General features: G+C 29.8%; 1 long non-coding RNA gene across 3 annotated transcripts in view; it reads right to left on the bottom strand.

The window, feature by feature from the left end:
- Positions 1-24,841, bottom strand: part of LOC110282269 (uncharacterized) — a 137,720-nt gene that overhangs the window by 44,195 nt on the left and 68,684 nt on the right. For all 3 annotated transcript variants that reach the window (XR_011636565.2, XR_015435320.1, XR_011636564.2), the window contains exon 2: positions 4,353-4,415. This is a non-coding gene — a long non-coding RNA (uncharacterized LOC110282269). The remainder of the gene's footprint in view (positions 1-4,352; positions 4,416-24,841) is intronic.

The following is a 24,841-nucleotide window of genomic DNA, read 5'->3' as shown; positions in this document are numbered from 1 at the left end:
TCGCAAAAGAGGGTTATGAAAGATTTAAAGAAAAATGATTTGATAAATAAATCAAAAATTTTTAACACTAAATTTTTAGTTCTTTAATAATATCATCAGATCTTTCTCAATTAAAATCATCAGATCTTTTTAATTGCAATAACTCATGAAAAAAATCGAGAATACTATCTAAAGTATTAAAGCTGTTTTACTTTTAATCATAGCAGGTGTAAAGTTACAATAGAATTAGAAAATTAAAAAGTAGGAAGTGGAACTTTGAAAGTGATGCAATATTTTTTTCTCTCAATTGTTCATTTATTTTGCGATTGCTCGGCATGACTAAAATCTTTTCCTGTAAATATTTTCAAAAATTTCAAATACCTGTAAAGATACATGATTTTACAAGATGCAGGTGCTATTCCGAAATTTGTGTTATATTAAAATTTAAACTCGTTTTTTGTGTACATCAATATTGAAAAAAACAATAAAAAATTAGGATACAGAGCATATAACTTAAATTTACTTGCTTTTGAAAATTTCTGAATTAAAATTGTAATAAGTTTTATTAAAAGATACATTTTTGCTATTTTTTGAACCATCCAAATATTAAAGTTTTCTTTATTTTGTAAAAAAGGTAAACAATTTTGCCCAGTTCATAAACATTAAAAAATTGGAATTAAATAACCGAAAATATTTTTTAAATTAGCAAGTGTGACAATAAGTGATAAAATATTTTACTGTTCCGCTAATTTTAACCCTTCTGAAGCTTTTAGCTTTTCTCCATTGCCCTCATATTTATGAGACTAAACACGATCAAACACGAATCAACGAAAAAACGAATCATACACGAATCACGACAAATCACGAATTGCACGACTAAACACGGATCAACGAAAAAAGAGAACTCAACTGTCACACTATGCCTCTCTTTCTTCGTCAACATCGCAGAAAGAGAGGAAGCTCATGACTGTTGGTTTGGAACGAAGAGATTTTTGGAAATATAGCAGCTGGCTTGCTCTACTTGTATTGCAGCTCTGTGGTCCTAATAAGTTAAAATACGATCATTAGAGCAAAATTATTTAGAGTGTTCTATTTTTTTTTCGAGCAATGTACAAAAATAGGGAACATCATTTTAGTTTTCTTATGCTCCAATCTTAATTTTAAGAAGAGTGCCTTATATTAAGAACATTACCCTCAATTGGAAACAAAATTGTTTACACTCTCACGTTAAAATTCTATTATAGAATTATTAAATTATGCAATTAAGATTTACATTTTGATTGTTTGTTCAGTTACAGTGGAATTTCGAAAATATTTAAATAGCATCAGACATCTCAACTATAAATACTCCATTATTGAATTAAAACAGTAAATAATGAGATTAAGTGAGAACTAAATGGCAACTCTTTGCTCATTAATAATGGAAAGTAACAAATATTTAAACAGCGTCGACGTCTGATTGCTAAATAGTTTGATGGCTTACTTCAAAGTGTTTTAAGGAAAGATCAAAGTATTTATTTGAATTTATGCTATTAAATATAATATTTTCTGCTACACTAATTGACTTCCCGGATTCAACTTAATTAATTGATAAATTTTAAGAAAACTTACAAGAAAAAGATAAAATTCTAAGTAACTTCTACTTTGATAATCAAATCTCTCAGGCATTCGAATTTATTGAATGAAGGATTTCCCTTATATATACTCGCTAAAAGTGTAATATAATAAAATATTAAATGAATAAATTCTTTTCAAAATAAATAGTAAAATCAACAAAATAGAATTAAAGTTTTGGAACATAGCATTTTTTGATGCAATTCGCTAAAAAATATGTCACTGAAAAAAATATGGAAGTCACGAATAAAAAATATAAATAATTGAACTTTTGTTGTTATTAAGGAGGGATGCGACCAGTATTAAGATCTCTTATTTTATTACGACAATTTTGTTATCTTTCTTTAGTGCTTGTAAAGTAGGAACTTTTGCATAAAAAGTTCGACAACCTCCCGACTAGCCAAAGTACTAAAATCTCTACAGGAACTTTTTTTTTCCTACGAAAATGCAAGTTTCAATAGTTTGACAGTTTTGAGCAGATTTTATTACTATATTAGAGTAAAAGTTAATTAGTCTCAGGCAAAATTGTGATCATTTTAAGACCTATCAGAGCATTGAAATTTTAACTGCAGTTATGAGCTGTATAATAGAAGCCAACTTTTTTCCAACATCAACAAGTAGAACTTATCGTGATGTTATCGCCAATCAAACCTCTGACCATCTTTAGACTAGCTAGATTACTAAAACTTAAACTTAAATTTTGTGCTAGATGACAGTACTAACTTCAGTCGTTAAATCAAAGTCAGATCACCAAAGTCAGAATTCATCACTATATTTTTTTCCAATTGTAGTTTTAATCGTCGTTCCAAATTTCGTCCATTTCCCGATTAGTTAGAATGCTCTAATTTTAATCTGAGCTCTGCATTTTAGTACAATATATTAAAACAAAATTTCAATAGATCTCTGGAAGTTATCGTTCTATTATCACCAATCAAAATTTTAGCACTTTCGAATTAGTGTATTAATAAATAAAAAGGAATTTAATGTATTTAAACTTTTGTTTACCTTTCTGAATAAACTATTGTGGAGGGAATTTTCATAGTACAATGTACTGACAACGGACATAGTACTTCCTTACAACGGACAAAAAATGAAATTCGCCTTGGAGAAGTATCATTGGATACTTTTCAAAACGAATTTCATTTATTAGAAAAAGTAGGAAAAGTAAGAAAAAGTATTAGAAAAAGTAAGTTTTTGTAAATAATTTTGAAACTTAAAACTATTTAATTAACTTATCTAAGATATGCTATGCGAAGTATTAGAATGCCATTATCAAAAGTCAACGTATTCATCAAGTGTTTCTAGTTAGAGTACAACATATGACTTCTGAAAATATTAAAGATTCTTGAAAGCCACGTTCCTTTTTAAAGTTTGAAAATCTTGCTTATATATGAAATAATACACTAAAAAGGGTATAGTTTTTTATACCATATATTTTTTTAACTCTATATGAAATCAATAAAATTCTTGTCACGTTTTTTGTTTATTTTTTCTTTTGAAAAGTGTCGTTTGGTTATCCCCATTTCTGAACTTTTTTCTATTTAATACTTCCAGAATGGATGTTATTTATAAAATATCAGAGGTCTGAAGTTTTTGCACATTTACTAAAGTTAAGAATTTTGAAAGCTGACAGATTGGACTGTTAATATAAACTTCAGTATTTCTCATAAATATGAAATCAGTATGCTAAAGTGATGCTATGAAAAAAACTTGTTTCTGTAGATCAACATTTCTGTAGCTGGGAACAATTCGCAACTAAGATTCTCAATTGCTTTTTCCAATGCGAGACAATTGTTTCATCTCTTTCTTGGTTTAAAATATTTTAATCGTCTAATTTTTTAACGAATATTTTCCAGAATAATGTATAAAAACATACATTAATTACATGCATAGAATGAGATAATAAAGAAACTACTTTATTATCATAAAATTCATTTTAATTTAACCTTGTATGTTATTTAAAAATTGCCAAGAAAGAAAAAAAAAATACCCTTCTGAAAATATGCCACCATGTAAAATGTAGGTTAAGTGAGACTATTTAATGGCTATTAAGCTATCTCAATTAAGTATTTACGATATGTTTACAACCTTTCAAAAACATCTTAACATCCTCTTTGGACTAGTATTCTAAGCAACTTAAAAAAGACAAAAAACAAAATGGGTATTTAAACACGCAATAAAAACAATGATAAGGTCATTTTTTAGCAACCTTCTCCATAGGGGGTAAACTTTATCGATAAAATGATGTCCTTATACTTTTTTAAAAACATTTTTCTTATTTTTTTTTTTAGTTTGCTTTTTATTGAAGTCGTAGAACAAGGAATATTCTATGCAAGTACCTCTTAACTTCATATTTTATGAAAACTGTGCCAACTTGGCGTAGCTGATGACATCTCGTTTCAAAGCCCGCCAGGTAAGTTTCTTGGATTTATGAAATATGTTATGGTTCTGATAAATTATGTGACAGACTTAAGTAAAGGAAATATTGCACTGAATAAATTTGAATAACATTGTATGCCTCATAAAAATGAGCTTCTATTTTTTAATGCGATTTATTTAAATGAAAAACGCTTTTTCTCAAACAAATAAATATGGATTAATGACAAGAAAGCGTTTTGTTTTGAGAAAAGCACATTCACCTCTTTGAAAATTTTTTGAATGTTTTTACTGAAATCACTGCAATGCATTTTCTCATAACATAATAAAGCAGTCAAAAACAGTTTCTCATTGGAAAGAAAATCACATGTATAGTTACTTACTAAGAAGTTATGAAGGTATTTTTAACCAGTAAATTACTTCTTTACCCCAGTTAAATCATTCACCTGTAAATAAATAAAGTAATTAATTAACTAAACATATTAAAAATACATTTGAAAATATCATCTACATCTTAAAACGAAAAAAAAAAAAATTTGTGGCTAAAAAGAAAAAAAATTATAGAAATTTTCAAAAATGAATTCGATTGTCGAGTTAAAATCAGTTTAAATTTGTCTGACTCAGAATGTTCCAACTAAAAATCTTATATTGGTTGATTTTTCAATAAATCACCCTTTCTATTTTTAAATTATTTAAAACGATATTTATCTTTTCATAATTTGGCGGTAAAGAGATGCTATTAACTTGTCTCAGAAGCATCCACTAAATAGGTTTGCCACCATTTTGCTATCAGAGTCTCTTTTTACCGACATGTTAGGCTTAGCAAAGCCCAAGGGTAATGTCAAAGTTAAGAATGAACGATTATCTTAGATTAGAAATAGCTTACGTCATCTTTCAAATTATAGTTGTTAAATTTTTGGATAAAGAGAATTAATTTATTTAGTAATTTTAATCCTTGTTGTTAGATAAATTTGTTTTTAAAATATAGAACTAAGAGTCAATAAAGTGTTTTGAAACTAAAAAAAAAAAAAAAAAAGTGGTGTTAATCGAAAAAGGAGTTAACGCTTTCTTTTAATAATACGGTAGATTAGATGTATTATTAAGTTAAATTTCTTGTCAAGTAAGTTAAAACTAAATTTTTTTCTGGTTTGCATTTTTTTTTTGCGAACTGGAAGGACTAAATTACTCTAATAAAAGAATTTGCCATTTAACGTAATTTAGAACTTATAAATTCTTGAATTAAACTGAATTCTGAAACTGAATGAAAACAATCAGAAAATAGTTCAATCACAAATTTGACAATCAGAAAATAGTTCAAATTTAATGCATCCTTAATACGTTACTAATTTTAACCAGTTTATAATAATAATGGATCAGTAAGTTAATAGTATCACGAAAAGCAATTTTGTTTAACACGCGAAATAAATAATTTTAAGAAACTGAAGCAGAAAAATAAACTCGATAATGTAAAAACTTCATTCGTTTCAAAAACGATGTAAAGTGGAAACAGTCGAAACGTTTCGAGTGATCGAAAATAGGCGCACATTCTCAAATTCCATTTTTTCAAATCCTTTCAACTTATTAGTTTCAACTTATATTTTTCAAGCAGGTTTGAAAAAGATAAAGCCAAGTTACCAACGATAAAATGGAAAATAAAATATAGGTACAAACAGAACTAAAACAGATAGATTCAAGTCAGGGATAATTTGCATTTATAGATTCCAATGATTTCGATTAGACTAAAATTGTTTCCACTATTGTCATAGCAACTCATTTTGACGCTCTGTAATTTTGTTTCATTCATGAATGTCAATTCCCTAGTTCATGGCAGGATTTCCTTATCAACCCTCTATAGCGCTTAGAAATGCATTCCATTCTGACTTACTTCACACTGTTACAGCGGGTTTTTCCATTTTTGCTTCTTCACTTTATTTCGCTTTCCATTTCTTCATTGGCAACTTTATATTTTCTTTTTCAAAGTTGTTTCGCTTTTTACATTCAGGGTTGGTGAGTTTTGAGAATGAATGCCGATTTTCAAGCTCTCAAAACGCGCTGACTTTTCCCCCCTTCGTAATTTTTGAAGCAAATGAAGATTTAACATTTTCAAGCACATGAATTCTCTTACTAAATGTGAATAGAGCAATGGTATCAAATTTAACCGGTGTATGGTAATAATCGCTTAATCAGCAAAAAGTCTCATGAAAAGCAATCTTTTGAGAATTTGAATGTATGATTTCAAGGTTCAACTCGAGTAGAAATATGGTACTAAATTTAATCTTTAAACAGTTATAATTTAGTCAGTTGAGTCCCGCAGTGGACTGATCGTTAAGACACGGTTCCCAGCAGATCACCGAAATCAAGCATCACTGGCTGCGGTCAGTGTGCGGGTGGGTGACCACTTGGATCCGTCTGCGCAGGGACCGAGGATGTGCGGTATTGGTCCTCGTTAAACTGTTCTACCGTAAAGTGCTCGACTTCACGTGCAGGTCGTTGGGTTACCGAAGCAGGGGTGCTATTCCCTCTGCAGAGGATCAAAATTGTGATGGCTTGCCTACGGATCATCCTTAGGGATGTTTCCCAGACCGTCGCCAATAGCCCATTGTGCAGCTCTAGTGCGACGTAAATTAACTACAACTATAACTAGTCAGTTGATAGTTTTGGGAAAAGTATTTTTTTTTTAAAAATTTGAATACATGATACTATAATTCAATTTGATCAGAAATTCGGTACCAAGCTTAACCGGTTAACAGTAATAATAGTACCGTGACACCTTATTAAAGTTTCCGCAAATTTAGGTGATGTTATGGTTCAAGATAATGTTATTATATGTTACCACATAGCTAACCAGATTTCTTTGGTATTCCCTGCCAGAAAGTCATAAGTTTCAAAGGTATTGTATGACCAATCTATAAATTTACATAAAATTTTAGACTATATAGACTACAGAATTCATATAATTTTTCAATTTAGTTATGCTTCCCAGTTGTTTCTAATTAGCTTAATCAGTTTAAGTCAAATTTTGTCATTGTTACAAGACTATAGTTAAATAATTTAATCAAATTTAATCAAATACAAACAATTTGGACATGTTCTGAAATGAATTTGAAGAAAATGCAAAGTGCTAGTGACTGTATTTTAGGATTCGAAAGTTTCGACTAACAAAGATAAATAATTAGATTTTCAGACGTACATTGCAGAAGTCGTACAACAATTCAAATCGTACAATATTTTTGCAATATGATAGAGAAATTTAATTTAGCAGCGTTTAAGTTTAAAAGCAATAAAAAAAATATCAGCGACATTTGCAACAGGTTCTAGAATGGATTAAAATTATTAAATATGTCTCAGTTAAAATAGAATTTTAATGATTTGCAATAAGAATGCATTTTCGAATAGTGATATTAAGAATATAAGTTTTAAGGAAGTTTCAACAAAGAAATGTCTAGTATACATTGTTCTGAGGAATGTTAGAAAATATATAATAGTTATTCGAAATTAATGATGTTTTAATAACTGCAATAAGCCATAGAAAGCATATTCGCAATAAATTGTTGGATATACCGAAGTGCTGAAGAGTGATTTAAAGCCTTTCATACTTTTCCATAATTCCAATTGCAAATTCAGAATATTTTTAAATTTGTTTCATAAATTAAAATAAAATATTATAGCAAGTCCTAACCAGGAGTAGAAAGTTTTTTTTCCCATTCCTGAACTAAAACTAGCTCTTAAACAGTCAAATACAGCCGCTGTTTCGGATGTCCAGCTTAACGTTACATTTCGATTTGCTGCTCAAACACTATCAGACTAAGAAACTTGCAAATGATGGTAGTACAATGAAGTAAAGAAAAATAAACATTCAATAATTTGTTCGAGAATTTTTAACTGTTAGACTTAATAATTATTAGTCTAATAGTCTGCAGGAATGCAACTGAATAGTTAAAATTTGGCATGCTGAACCGGTTATATTTGCTTCCGAATTTAACGGAGGTTCTTCTTTTTCGAAATTATTATTTGTTTGAGAGTTATAGCAATTTTAAGTGTTTTTTTTTTTTGATAATTTTTAAAAAAAAATTTTTTTTTTTTGCTTTACGTTACATTTTGTTTAGCTGCATAAGACATAGAAACTTGAAATTACGAAAGATATGTAGAAAAAAATATGGGAAGGAGCTCGACGGGAAGAAAATTAATATTCGACAATTAGTTCGAGAATTATGAATTGTTAAACTTAGGAAAAAATACTATGTTTGGTGGGTCTATAGCCTGTAAAAATGCAGCTACGAAGTTAAAATTTGGTGTGCTGAAAGAAAGCCCTTTTCATTTGTGAACTTAAAGTGAATTTTGTTTCGAAATTTCAATTTGTTCGAAAATTATTTCAAATTTTAGTTCTTTATCGTGATTGTTTTTTTTTTTTTTTGTTTTACCTTCTCTGCTTTTATTGCTGACTTCTTATCAATTGTTGTAGAGAAATTTTCTATTTTTTCTTCACGGGATCTTTATTTCTTTATTTTATAAGCTCACATTAGAGTAGAAGCAGCAAGAGAGCGAGAAAGAGAGTACATGTTGCCAGATATAAATTCATACAATTAATATGAAATTTTAAAAAATTAAAAAAATATTTAATAAAGACTGCTACTACTTTGCTACTTTTTAATTTACGTCGCGCTAGAGGCGGCGGTCTGGGAAACATCCCCGAGGATGATCCGAAGACATGCCATTACAAATTTGATCCTCTGCAGAGGGGAGGGCACCCCTGCTACCGACCTGTCTCCGGCTTAGACACACAGGACTTGCAGCTGGAGGAGAGCAATTTCCTATGACAGATGGGAGAATTCTCGTTGTTATTCCACGCATCTTGACTGCATATTTGTACGTCAGCCTGGTGATTCCAACCTGCTTTTTTCAGTCATGAACAGCATTCAAGGAATTATTTTAAAACAGGATAACGCTCGCTCTCATACTGCTTTTGTAACCCAGCATGCTCTTCAGAAAGTGGACTTGTTGCCTTGGCCTGTAAGAAATCCAGATCTTTCACGAATCATGCACGTACGTGCATCGACAACTTCAGCGTTATCCACAAACAGCATCAACTATCCCCGTATTAACTGACCAAGTGTAACAAGCATGGAACTCCATCTCGCAAAATGACATACGGCATTCATTCAGCAGATGACACAATGCATGCCCGTTCGCATGTTTGCATTCGAAATTCGGGTGGTTACACTGGTTAATAATGTACCAGTATTTCACATTTGAAAAAGTTTTATTCTTATTGCATTAACCTGTGATCTTGACTTGAAAATCAGATCAATTAAATATGTTACTCAGACCAGCGCATATTGGCCGAAATTTTCTTACTCAACAATACTTTTTTCTTGGTGCTTTTTTAAAAATTTTTTAAAATTTTTCTTATAAAATCAGTGTAAATAGACTGAGCATGATTTTTGATATCCAATGCACGAAATTTGTTGAGAATGCATTACCAATTAAATTATTCAATCCAACTAATCATTGAATTGAATGGGAGAAAATAATGTTTATTTAAAGAGATTTAACTATGCATGAGGAGTTGTTCATTGCTACAGAAATAGTTATACTAAACGCATCTTTTCATGAAACATTCGAACAAGTTATCACGTGTACAATATTTATTAAAACATTAATATTTAAAACATCAAACTTGTTTTACAATACAATGTTTAACATAATACCCCTGCCCTCCTCTGTTCCGACAAATCAAAAATTTAATTAGCAGTATCCTATGTCGTAAATTTAGAGACATTTTGAAATTCAAGTCATTTACTTTGAAATTCGCAGAATTAATTGTATAGTTAGCAAGTTTAGTTTCTATGTACCAATATTGATTATTGAAGCCTTAATTAGGGTGAAATTTGAAATTTAAATTATGCAAGCAAGTTGATATGGAATAAAAGGAATATTGAAATCCAATATCATTTTTCATGCAAAGCATATTAAGTGAACATTGTCTCGTAATAATAAATAGATTTGGTTAAATTTCCTTTTGTTATATAGCTTCTTCGTTCCTATTCATCTTTTTGTTTTTACGTATGGCGTGATTTTTATACGATTTGTTTTCGCCACTTCGAATGCACATTGTTCGATTTTCTATGAATTTGGCGGGGCATAACTGCATCCAGTTTCTGTGTCTTTAAACCAGTGGTTCCCGAACTTTTTTGCCATGTTTTTCGCTTTTGGGTAGATCCCCTGCTTACTTGATATTAATTTTTTGTAAATTCATCAACTTCAATGTATTTTTGGCAGCTGATATCGTGCTATTCCTTGTGAAAGATTTAAATTTCTTACGGTAGTGAAGTGTAGGGAGAAAAACTAAAGGAAAAAACACATGTTAATTTTATACATTTATTAATTAAATTCAAACTAATTTAATTTAATTAATATATAAATGGAATAAAATAGTGCACTATAAAACCCGTACTCCGTTACTAATATCATAATTGCAGAAATAAGTTTGTGTACAAAACCGTGGTAGTGTATTGTTGGCCTGTTTATTACGGTTTCACGTAAAAACTAAGCAACAAATCTCCGTGATCTTGTACGCAAATAAAATTGGAGGTCTAGCTAGCTAAAGAGTTGACGCACTTGCTAAGCTACAATTTACAGCGGAAAAATACTTTTTTGTTACAAAATAAAACCTTACACGCAGAGAAAATAAAAATGCATGCGGGCGGAGCTGCAGGCAACTACTAGTTCATAATAATTCAGTTTCGTATATCAAAAAATAATCCTAACAACTTAAATTTTAATGAAATTTTTACTTCATAGCTACTTTTATAAATTATGTAGATATATTATATGTCTTTATATTATAAGGCAGTATAATGTAGGTAAATAGGTATTATCAGTGTATGTTGATTACTCCATTCATGAAAAGCCAAAATTAAAAGTCATGACCTGATGAGATCCACTGTCGTTGACCCCATTTTCATTTCATGGACCCCCAATTTTTTCCCCCACTTGACATGAACCCCTTGCAGGTTGTTGTCGACCCCTGGGGGTCGATATAGACCACTTTGGGAATCACTGTCTTAAACCATATGCAATATATCTCTATACCGTATACAAGAAACCATATACATGCTTAACGGTCACTGCTGGCCACAGGAAGACTAAAAGTAACAAATGGCGATTAAACTGTTGTCAGATTAAAGGTTCCATCCAAAATGAAACCTATATGCATTTTATCACTATTTTTTTTTTGAAAGAAGAAATTAATATTTTATAACATTCTGAAAATTACTTTATTTCGAAGTTGTTTCTTAAAACCTTTCTTTGTTTTAGAAATTAACATTGTAATCTTTAAAAAAAAGCTTTAAAAGAAATGTTTTACGTTCATAACGTTCAAGGTTTATGTAATCATTTAAAATATCCAATTTTTGGAAATGTGGTAACGTGTTTCAAACAGTGATCACCTTTAAAAATGCTATAAATGGTCACTGGCTCGTTGCAAAATCTCATAATTTTGCCCCTGTAACAGAGATTTTTTTTCACAACCTACATAAAATATGTGAAAATCGTAAATTATTGATCATAAAGCTGTTTTTTCGAGGGCTTAGTGTTTGCACGAAGTAACGCTTTTTAGAGAGTAATATGCTATTTATATAACTGCTGTGAATTTTTAATTCATGACAATTAAGGCAGTTTCTGCCTCTCTTTAGCCAGGATCCTCTATATTAAACATAAAAATATCGAAATACTATGAAAATAGCGCAAAACATCAATATGAATAAAAGCCACATTTTTGAAACATGAAAAATATTTCTGATCTAATTTGTTAATATTTAAAAAAAATTCTTAACCGTTCCATCATTTCGGTTCAAAATGGGAGAATTATTCATTGATTTTAATAATTTTCCTCTAGGTGGGAAAAACTCGCCAAATTAAAGATTTTTAAAAAGTTCCCTAACTGTTAAAACATTTTAACTATTTGTCCATTTTAAAAGATATATACATGCCAGATGACGTGTATATAGTTTAAACAAATTGTAGCTTTGACCCTTGAGAGTAAGACACTTAAATTGTGGCTTTTTACTTTCCTATAAGAAAAATATTCGAAAAACACCTTATAATACTTCTTTTTTTTTGGTTTGGGAGTGTAGAAAAAGGAACGAATTTTTTTTATTAAATCAAAAATGTAGCTTACGTAAATGTAAAGTGTATTAAACGCACATTTATCAGTTTGATTCATTTGAAAAACCGTCTGAGTGGACACAAAGGTTGTTTTGTACTTTACTTGAATATTTCACGTTTCCGTTTCTGCCGTCGCCATTTCAAGGTAACTTGGCGAGAAATATCGACTAGTTTTGCATTATTTCATCTCATTGTTCTGAAGGATGGGTATGCCATCTTGCTATCACTATCATGTAGTGCTTGTTCACAAACTTTACAACAGTTTTGACTTATGTAGTGATACATCATTTGCCAAAAAAACAATTGTGAGAATCTTTCTCAGAAAAGCCAATTTGCGTTGGGGTGATTTGTAGCTCTTTTGCATTAATACATCTTCTAAAATGTCTCTAAAATACCCTTTTAATGTTCTTTGTTAAAATTCTGTTGAGGAGTATTTCTTGACAAGACCACCTTGTTAACTCCTGATTTATCTAGTTACAACACGATATAGAACTTACTTAACCTTAAAAACGTAGACTGGATAAAAGACATTTAATTTAAATTTTCTTATTTTTTTTCCAGTTCTTTTTTACTAAATTTTTTGTTTTTATTACAGATAATGGCTTTTATACTTTTAATTGTAAATGAGGAGGAAAAATATTTGAATTTGTGCTGTCGTTATATAACTGCGATTGTCATTTAATAATTTTTAAAATACAGCACGTTGCTATGACAAAACGTTATTAACAGTAAAAAGACGGCTATCGCCATTTTGGCCTCTCACTTTTTTTATTGCTCAGTAATTCAAAAAAGAACTTACTTAAATTTTTGAGTATTTCTGACTTTTCATAGTTTGATCTAATTTAAATGACAATTTAAATTGGATTAAGGAACGCATTCATAGAAATTCATCTGCTAGCTGTATACGAATTTATATATAAAATTTTATACCTAAAATAATGAGAGAGGCCTGGTATTTTGGTCGGTGCCTTCGAACTACAGACGGGAATGGATATAAGGTAACCCTTTAGTAGTTATAGGGTACCCCAGTTCCATTAAAAAAAGGAACAAGAGTATTCCAAATATTCTTTGCAGAGAAAAAGAAACTAATGAATATTTGAAAGGTTAGTGTTTTGTTTAATGAAACATTGTCGTTAATCAAATCGAATGAATGAGTAAAATGCTATAGAACTTTGATGATCGAGTCTCTAATATACTTTTTATTATATCAATTATGGTCAAATATTAGAATTTTGGATATCTAAGTTATCTGCACAAAAACAATAAGTGATAAGTTGGACCGGCTCCTTTGTTCCTTCTAAGTATAAAGCTATGTTCTAGGGTTAAAAATGATTCTTGATTATAGCTCGTGAAACGATATATCCTAGATTGCGGCTACCCCCTATATTTTGGGGGTCATAAATCCGAATCCGACGAAAAAAAGGCATGTTTATTCAGAGAAAGTACGTTTTTGTATCTGATTTCATTACTTAACTCAGTGATTCTCAACCTTTTTTTTGTGACGGCACACTTTTAACGATTTCGAAATTTGACGGCACACAATGAAAAAAATTAGTTTAAAAGTTATTTACTTAACTATAATACACTGTGTTAAATAGTTTGTGATAATAATTTTGAATGTGAAATAAAGTACTAGAAAAGCACATTTATTAAGGGATTAATTATTTCTTTCGACTAATTTTTTATTAGTTAATAACAGTTATTTATGTTTTTTGCTAGTTATTAATTGTTCGCTTGTTTTCTATAGCTAGTTTTTTTGCTGATTATTAATTCTTGTCAACTAGTGTTTTTGCTGATTATTAATTGTTAGCTTATTTTTTGTTAGTTTTTTTTTATAACTTTTAATTGCATTATAGCTTACTTTAATGATTAGCTTTTATTTAAGTTTGAACGTTAATATTTAGCTTTGCGTTCCTTTGATAATTAATAATTTTAATGATCATTAAATTTCCTACTTATTTCAACATTGTTTAAAATTGTCAACGACAATTTAAACACTTCCTTCTTATTTTAAGATTGTCAGAGACAAGACAATCGCTGACAAAGATGTTCCCGCGGTTAAAGAGTGGAAAAATTATAATATACACTTTTCTTTAATTTAAACTTTACTCCTAATTAAAAAAGCATTATAATTTTTACTGTATCATTTCTAATATTTGGCGGCACATTTTAAGAATTTGGCGGCACACAAAAGTGCCGCGGCACAGTGGTTGAGAATCACTGACTTAACTATTAATTAATCAGCATATTTGGAATTATTTAAGTCCTCGAACTAGTAAGATTGAGTCCAATAATGTAAAGATCCGATCATTAGATCAAATGTTATTCAGGGCGGTTCGTTTTGCTTTCTTTTTTCATGCGCCTTGTACATTTAAGTGGATCGAAAACCATAGTCTATAGGCAAATAGTTAAGATAAAATCTTTAAATAAAATTTCTCAGAGTGGTTTAATTATTATTATTCGAGCAAAATTATGCCAACTTTATGAATTTACTTACGTTATAAATTTCACTTAATTAGCCGCATAATGAACTTTGAAGCTTGAAATATACAGTATAGAGATGTTAAGAGAATTTTTTTAAAACATTAACCAGCAATTGCAACACACATTTGCTAAATTAATTTATTGCTAATAGTCTGGCTGATAGTTACGATGCTTAATCGATTTTAAGTAATTAGATCATCATTAGTGAGTTCTTTATGAATGCCCCTTATTTCCATAATTATGAATAAATTTGGTTTCAAAAATAAAAACGGTTACCTACATACTTCTGAAAATTGAAGAAGATTATTTTTGATGCCTCTAAGGAACTTTGATACAGATGAATCTAATGATTAATTACTTTTAGTTCAGCTTTAATTAGACCGTAAGTATGAAAAATTAATTTTAAATGATTTCACTGAATTAAACAACTTGTATTTTGTCAAGGTATCATACTAGAATTTAGGAATTCAAATTTGGGTAAAGTAAAAGAACTTATAAAGAAATTACTCTATTTAAAGGGTCTTTTACTAAAAATAAAGGAAATTGAGTTTGGACAAAATTAGTCAAAATTTTTGATAATATAAAGGGACTGTAAAATTTGTGCAAAATAAAAGCAATTGGACTATTGAAAGGGATACGTACTAAAATTTAGAAAATTAAATTTAAGTAGACCAGCTAAAAATTATGGCTGCGCAAATTGACTACATGAAAAAATTATACTATTCAAGTGGCTTCTTAATAAATTACGGAAATTTAGTTTCAATGGTATTAACTATAAATTTGAAATACATAAAAGGATACATTTTATTTTAGAGACAGCGTTAAACAACTGACCCAATACTGACTGAACGACTATAACGTTCAACTTGTAATTTTGAACCCATTCCAGGAGACAAGGGAACTCCTGAATCAAACATTAAGATAAAAGAGCTTTCGTGGAGAAATTTTTTGATGGGACATACCCGCATTTGAGTTGCATGGCGAGGAAAACCTCCCACGGTTAGCCCAACGGCAAAGGCATTCCAATCCATGATCAGTTTACCATTGAGGATATGTTACGTCTGCACTGTGCGAGCCGGGAGCGGAATTCGAATCAAGCAGCTGTCGCTGGGATTCGAACCTAGGTCACATAAATGGGAGACGATCGCTTTATCCCCTGAACCAACGCGGTTCACATAAGAGAATTTAATTTTATTTTATAACCGTCGTCTGAGCAGCCGACACAAATTTTGTGTTTACGGCTACTAATATTCAACTCCGTAGCCTTGTAATTTTGAACCCAATCCAGAAGACAAGGGAACTTCTGGTTTAAATTTTGGGCGAAATTTGCTTCGTGGTGTACTTTTTAATGTAACTAACCCGTATTTGTGCTATATGGTGTGGAAAACCGCGAAAACTTCCCATGGTTAACCTGACGTCAAGGGGACTCTAACCCATGATCCGTCAACCACTGCGAGTGTTTTACGTCAGAATTGTGGTCTGTATGAACCGTTTGCGAAGTTCGTATCGACCAGCCATCGCTGGGATTCGAACCCGGTTCAGAGGGATGCGAGCGCTCTGTCCACTGGGCAACCACGGCTTTCACATTGGAGGATTGTATAATTTAGACTTAATAAAAATTAACTAATTAAATGGATCAGTACTAAAACTAAGCAAAAAATTAATTTAAATGGAATTAAAAAGAGTTTTAGGCTACGTAAATTGATTACTTAAAAGAATACCATTTAAAAGAAGTCTGAAAATCAAGGAAATTCGAAGGAATTGGCCAGAAGTTCGGACTTAATAAAGGAATCATAAAATTTAAATGAAATAAAACCAGTTGAAAGAGATTTATGCTAAAATTAAGAAAAGTAAATTTCAAAAGAATTTGTTAGACATCTGGTTAGACATTTGTTAGACGTAGGCTCCATAAAAGAATGGTACTATTTAGCTCAGTACGGCTTCATACTATAAGTACGGAGACTGAATGCCGATAAAATTTATCAATCAACTGTAATGTTGTTTTCGTTAAATCTTCTAAAATGTTTCCACGTGCAAAATGACCAAATATAAGAGAAAAACAATTTAAGGGTCACCTTCAGAGAGTATTGTACTCATGAAGTAAAAGTATTTCCCTCCATGTTGATATATGGCGAGGTATTTATACGTTCGGAATTTCCTTGTTTATTCAGTAACTAATTAAGATTTCGATTGAATTTTGTTTCGGATCATTTATGGAAATATATTCTATTGGAATAGATCATTTATGGAAATATATATCTAGTTTCTGAATTTATAATTGTATGGTTGTAAGCATTTTTATAACGAGAATTTTGAAAAAAATTTTTTTTTGTGGTGTAGCAATTAGTAATTTATTATAATAAACTAAAAATAACAAAAAGATAAATATTTCAAAAACTAATGGAACAAAATGGCTAGAAATTTTTTTTTTAATTATAGAAATCGATTCTAAAAGAAAAACGTTTTTAAAATTTATGTTATTTAATGCGCACTTACTATTTTTGGTAAAATGGAAATTTATATAAAAATTTAGATTGATGTTTGATTTTGTAAAATAGACTTATACAATTGTTGTCTATTTTTTTAAATATCTTGTCTGAATAAAATGATTCTGAATGAACATTCGCAAAAATCAGCTTGATAAAAGGTCAAATCTTGTAACTCTGAAAATCTCAGTATTAGATTTTCTGGGATCTAATCGCATCAAAGACTTTCTATTTGGGATTTACTTATTTCCTTTCTTTAAACAAAATACCCCGGAGTTCATTCAACAGCAAAATAAATACTTTTTACCAGGCTTCGAATCTTTTTATGAAGTTTTTATTTAATATAACATTTATCTGCATTTGCGTAACTATTTCCTTTGAACAAGATTCATCTGGAACTTAATGCTCTTACAAGAAAAAAGAAATAAGTAGGAAGTATTAAAAAAAATTGTTTAAAAATGTTTTAACACAAAAATTGTTTAATAACAAAAATATTTTTTAAGAAATATTTAAAAAATATCGTTGAATGCATTACAAAATTTTTATTTAATAGGATAATATGTTTTTCTAATGCGTAAATATTTTAATTGACTAGCATTCATCTAGAACTTTTTATTATTTACAAATAAGATAAATAAATGAATAAAAATTATTTGAAAAAAAAAACATTTTTTAAATAATGTTTTAATCCAGAAACAGTTTCATAATTGTGACGAACCCTGCTGGTATAGAAATAAATACGAGTGAAAAGTCCATAATAACAGCAGCAAAAACATTTATTAACATTTAAAAACAAAAATAAAGATATGTAAGCAAAATAAATGATTTTCAGAGGCCGAAATACGAAGTTCAATTACTCATGCTGCTGGATATTTGTCAATAGTGTTTTAGTGGTTCTGAATATAATGTAAAACTAATTCGTAATATCTGATACAAAAAGTTCATTCCAATTAGTTGGGTGGTTGGGGAGCATGGTGCGGAGGCCACGTGATTACTATCTACCCCTATATACCTTCCGATCTAAATCGTAGTTGTGTAACGTAAATAAGCGCTTGTTGGTATATTTTTCGGTTTACTAAAGCGGAAGATACTCAAACTGCTGCTAATAGCTGATTAAGGTAAAAAAATCAATCATACGGTAAATATACATATATTTTCGTTTTTTCCAAAAATTAAGAACCTAATATTTCTTCTTTCATGAAGTGATTTATGTGTAATATGTATAAAATTGAAATATAATAATTTTGGTATTAAATATACATCAAATTTAAGGAGAATAAAAATAAAATATTTAAAAAATCTATCATGCTGAAAAAATCATTGTTTTTATTTTTAAGTTAGTGAACATTAAGACTTACAGAAAAAAGGATTTTACTTCCTCCATGGAGAATTATATGAACGTTAATAAACTGACCTCATTTATTTCCTATTTATAAACTGTTATTATTTATTAAGTGACTTATCACTATTTTTTTTATTGTATTTTATTCAATGGAACATGCATTCTCTTCAACTTTATGAATTCAAATTTTAAATCTTAAAATTGTATTTACAAGTTTTTACACGCTGAAGTTTTAAAAATACTTACGACTTTGAAATTCCAAATTTAGTAACTAGGTTTAAATACAACACATGTTTCGGAATAAAATGAAATAAAAAAATATTAAAAAAAATGTTAATCAGTTATTTAATAATTAAAGAAATTGTTTTCAGATAATTCTTCTTCATAAAAATTAAGAAAGTAATATGTATTATGTCTTTTATGCCCCTTTCCATCTAATAAGTGATTCTTAAATATTCATCCAGCAAAATATATCTTAATAATCGGGTTATGGTAATCACTAATATGTTTCTGCAATCACTCATAAGATTATAACAATAAATTCTTATAATGACTAATGAGAAGTTTAAATTTGATTTATTTTGTATTAATGCAATGTTTCATGGTAGAAAACAACATTCTTTACAATTAATATTCCGGGGAAAGCTCATTAGTACATATTTTCTTAATGTCTTAATTTATAGTTTCAGACATTTGACAATCGAAAAAATATTACAGTGGTTGGCACATATCTTTTGCTTGGCGATAAATCAGGCAAAATTTTTTAAACGTTCTTTACATAAGTTGTAACCGTCACATGGCAGCGGAAAAACAATAAATATACAGACAGTTTTTCTTTCTCAAACGCAAATAAAAAATGTAATTAGAAATTTATTGGCGCCAACGACGGAAGAATTTTAAATCTTTTTCTTAATTACTATTCCGCAAAGTTGCTCGGATTCTTGAAAAAGTATGAAACGGACTACTTCGAAAGGCTTTTCAGAAACTGCTTAACAAAGTGTTTAAGAGGAGGAAAAGAAAAACAAGTTTCAAGGGAAAAAATTATCTTCGGAGACGCATAGTCTGCGTAAGCAATGGAATAACAACATAAAAGTTTGTTTATCTTTGCGAATCTCAAGTTTTTTATTGTTTTTCACTTACTCTGTTTCACCTGAGGTTGTTAAAACTTCCACTTCAAGTAAACGCCAAAAGAAATATTTTTTTTCTCCTTAGTACCAGCAATAAAAAAAAAAGACGCGTCGAAAAATAAGATTTTGGCTATTACTTTTTGGACAAAAGAAACATAAATACATGTTCACTGAATCATTTTGGACTTAAACAAAAACATTGCATCACGCCAAAAGCAGAAGTCGGACAAGAAAAAAGACAATTTCAATAAAAGTACCCTCATTTTTCTGTTATTTAGAGCTTGTTCAACTTCCAGCAATTAGTACCTTAATAATTTAGTAACACATGTTGAGTGGTTTCTGCCTCTGGGCACAAACCTAAGAGCATCTACGTTATTTATGGTACTATTCTTATCATAACTATTTACCTTAGCGTGTTGGACAAAGCCATTTTACCTTGTTTTCAAATCTCTCAGACTTAGATTTGTTATAACTTATAGATAATTATCTAATACTTTTACTGACAATCCAGTAATTCATCGACATTCTTTCATTTTTTATTCGTTTTGAAGTATTTTTGTGCTAATTTTGATAGATGAATACTTTTAGTAAATGTGAGGTCTTGTAATTTGGTTTGGGTTAGATTTAATTCATTTGATGATTAGAATTAGCATTCATAAGAAATTTATTTCCTTCTTTCCTTGTTTTTCACTTACTTTGTGTCACTTGAGCTTATAGAAACTTCCGCTTCGAATAAACAAAAGAATACTTTTTTTTTTTTCGCAATTCCTACTATTAGTTCACACTCTATCTTGTTCAAATTTTCAATCGTTAATAAAATACTTTTTATTCAATTTCAAATACATTTTTTTTGGACTTGTAGTGGATGACACTTGATGTTAATACAGTTTTTTCAAATAATAATTCATTAATTAAATAGGAATGAGCGAAAACCGAAATGGAATTTTCTGATTGGTTAAGCGTTAGTCATTGTTTTAAATTTTACCATAAGCGATTCAGTTTTGCCACGTGTTTCAAAAATAACATCAGTGATAATTTCTAACTTATAACTCTATCTGAACAAAAAATAGTTTAGTGCACACGTTTAAATATTTAATTATTTTAAATTTGCTGTCTCGGATAAATTCGCGATCGCAGCGCTCGAGTACGCCGTCTAGCGGGAGCCTGTAAATATCAGACATTAATTTATCACGTTTTCATTTAGTTCCATCAAAGTCATTGACAGAATCAGACGCCATTTTTTAGCAGCAAATAAGAAACAAAATTTCCCTAAGGAACTTGAAAAAAATCTCCAGAATATTAGTAAATCTTTCAGGAACAGAACACGCCAAACATTTGAAAAAAAATTCCTCAATAATTTTTAATTTCTATTATCAACAAACTTGCAACTGATGACTTCCGATTTCGGATACTGTTACAGATGTGTGTATTAAGGTAAAATGCATTTCTTCTGTCTTCAATTCATTACGAATTAAAGTGAAGTCAACATTGCTTTCGTCATTCCAGTGAATAAATATGAATTCAGAACATACAGAATTGTAATAGTTATAGCATATTCTTCTTCGTTATAGAATAGTATATATTTCTGTATCCATATAATTCGGAAAACAACAATAAAAAATTATCCAAGTTACTTGAAATAGTGCCATTTGTGCTGATTCTTAATTAATTTTAATCGTTTTCTTGGTAAGTTTTTCTTAGTTTTGAAAGAATAAGTTCAACTAGAATTCAGCTATTCTGTTTTTAGCTACATATTCAAATTCATATCAATTATAAAATTTTGCTGTGTAGTATGTTATCTAAAAGTAATGAAGGGATAAACTATGTATCTATTATTTGAGAATAAAGTTTTCAAACAAGGAACTTATCATTGTGGAATTCTCCGGGAATAATAAATCAGGTATGTGCAATGATTTTTACAATAAAAAATTTGCTTGTAAATATTTTTTTTTTCATTTGATGATGGTTCTCTACAGAATGGTTTTTTACGTCTGATTAAGAACTATAAGAATAATAAAAAAAGAAACGATATGAAAGTTTTTATTTCAATGTAAAGAATTCTTAAAATCGTTTTTTTTATCCTAAGAATTCTTTATTTTCCGTTTTTTAGTTTATAATTTTTTGATAAAAATTGTTCTCAAAATACTTTTTTTGAAAAATTAAATGGTATAACATTATGTGTTTATGTATACTTCTTGTATATTCCAATGTTTGAAGTAATATGATTCAGAAAAGTATGGAATAAAAATTCGGTACTTACGTATTAACGCCACCGCCGCTACAGATTTGGCGGTTTTTAAGTGCCGCCAATCTACACTTAAAATTTTTGCGACAGTTCATAAAATAAAACACTTTATTTAAAATCAAAATAGTCAATCGGATTTCGGTGGAAAATGAGCCGATATAGAGTTTAGCATAGATTCAAAACAATCATATCGCCATATGAACTCTGATAAATAAGATTCCAAATGAAATAACATTTCCAAAACGTACGTTTACCAAGATAAAGTTTTATGTTGTGGGAATTGGTACATTTTCGTTTTTTCGGTAAAATATTTCCCTCCTGAAAAAATAAAATTGCATCTTGTTTTGTTTTTGGCAAATCCCAAAGACGAATTTTTGTAGCACTAAAAATGGCGACAAAAAAGAATTGTTTTTTTTTGTTTTTGTTTCGTCAGCATTCTTTATTTTACGTTTCTTAGTTTCTAAATAATGATTTTTATTGAAACTTGAAATTTTTTGATAAAAATTGTTGTCAAAACACTTTGTTTACAAAATTAAATTTCATAAAATTATGAGGCTTATGTATACTTTTTGTTCATTTTAATTTTTGAAGTAATATGATTCATAAAACTATAGAATGTGAAGTTTAAATGGGCCTTTCATGTTATTTCATTAAATTTAGTAAAACTATTTCTCGGGCATTAGGTTTTATATCTTATAAGAATATACACATTTTTTTCTGTTAATGTACAAATATTTTTCCGATGTGTTTTGGATATTCCTTCTCTAATAAAAAGAGATACCATTTTGTTTTCGTTTGCATAAGAAAGAATATCAAGCATTTTTTTTTTCTACATTTAATAAGCCACATTAAAGAAGGAACGTTGCAATGCTACACCCTACATTAACGACGTCTCCAGAGTAACTGAATGACGGTTCATATAGAAATCGCAGGTATGCGTCTCATACAACAACGCCCCCTATAGTTCGTTGCGATCGCCAATTCCATAAAGAACAGTACGTGGTAGCACGTGTGGTCCACGTCATCAAATTTATACTTTTGTAGTTACCTGATACCACGCCCCTTTTTTCTCTCCCAATTCCTACTATTTGCACACATATATATATTATATATTTATATTCACTATATATATTTATATATCTTGTTAAAATTTTCAATCGTTAAAAAAATAATTTTTATTCATCCATTCAATTTCAACTACATTTTTTGAAGTTGTACTTCTTATGCGACTTCCAACAAAGTTGCGTTAAACGTTTAACGCTACATTTTTATTGGCCGGGAAATCACGTGGTAGGATCCAGTTTTCCCTCATTCATTTCCATATTGTTTTGGTTCTCACTAGCATAAAAATAATAAAAGTATTGTTTTTCTATAAATATTTTTTTTAGTTTGTTTTGATACACATATAATTTAATAGGGTAATATTTTTTATTTTCAAATTTAGTGGATAACAATTGTAAAAAATGAGTGAAAACAATCCCACGGACAATGCGACGGATTTAAGGTTATGTCAAGGTACGTCTCTTGTGAATATCAATTGATTGTTAGGTTTTCTCTTCTGAAATTGCATTATGACGCATTCACATACATTATTAATGCAAATACATTTTCCAGAGCGAGACGATGAGGCAACCACAAGCACTTCCACTGGTTCAAAAGGTCCACGAGGGAAAAATGCACAATATTACCGTGATTACAGAGCACGGAAGCGAACGGAGCAGGAAAAAGAGTCGTTGAATAGAACTAGTGATCCTTCTACGACTGCTGATTCTTCTACAATTAACATCGCAGGTTGCGAAGTTTAACTTCTTCCGCGCGGAGGGACTCCACGCACTATTTTTTTTAAACTTGTAGTGGATGACACTTGACGTTAATACAGTTTTTTCAAATATTAATGCATTAATTAAATTTAATCAATTAATTTTAGTTTCATATGGGGGAAAATTTTGTAATTATTTAATCGAGAGTAACTAATGTGAAATTTTTCTTTGTTGGCATAAGTAGGAATTGACATGAATTTTTTTTTTATTATTATACTACTTGTTTTTTTTCGTGTCCAGCAATAAAAAAACAAACGCGGCGAAAAATGAGATTTTCGCTATTACTTTTTGGACAGAGGAGACATAAATATATGTCCAGAAAATCATTTGCGTTGGAACAAAAACATTGAATAACACCAAATCAGAAGTTAAATAAGAAAAGACATTTTCTAAAAATGCTCTACTATTTTCTATTATTTAGAATTTGTTCAACTTCCAGTAACACATCTAAGGTTTCTTGTATTGTTTCTATTTTGGGGACCAACTTTAGAGCTGCACGTAATTCATGGTACGATTTTTATCAAAACTATTTACCTTTCCGTGTTGGACTAAGCCATTTTACATTGTTTTCAATTACTCTAGGCTTAGAATTGTCATGATTTGCAGGTAATTACAACATATATTTTTTGTTTATTATACAAATATTTAATCTTGTCTAATTCGAGTGAGGGAATTTGGGAATTTCAAATCTGAAATTAGATCTGCTCTTGCTGCTACAGATTTTATATATATATATATATATAACAAAGGGGTCGTACAACTGTTGTGACAAACTTTTAATGGCTTTAGGGTATATCTTTAGGATTAAAAGTGCACAGGGACCCTTGCCCGGAAATGTTCCTCAAGTTCGAATCCCAGCAATGAATTTTGAATTCGGAGTAGAATTATTCAACCATTGGCTCCTCAACTTTGTGGAATACCTCTTCAGACACCAGAACCGGGGATCGATCCCGTCGATGGCTGGTCGGTACGAATTCTACTCTCGGCTCACATCTACCACAGTGCTGACGCAAAATATCCTCAGTGTCAGACGGATCATTGGTTAGTCTTGTCATTGGGCTGACCATGGGAGGTAATCGTGATTTTCCACTCCATGTATCGCAAATGCGGGTTAGTTCCATTACAAAGTTCTCCATGAAGTATAGTTCGTCCCAATGCTTGATACAGAAGTTCGCTTGTCTTCTTGGGTTGTATTCAAAATT

The sequence above is a fragment of the Parasteatoda tepidariorum genome, chromosome 1 (assembly GCF_982258835.1).
Source record: "Parasteatoda tepidariorum strain Cologne lab strain chromosome 1, Ptep-v5.0, whole genome shotgun sequence".
Taxonomy (NCBI): Eukaryota; Metazoa; Arthropoda; class Arachnida; order Araneae; family Theridiidae; genus Parasteatoda; species Parasteatoda tepidariorum.
This window is presented reverse-complemented; position numbering and strand designations above follow the sequence as displayed.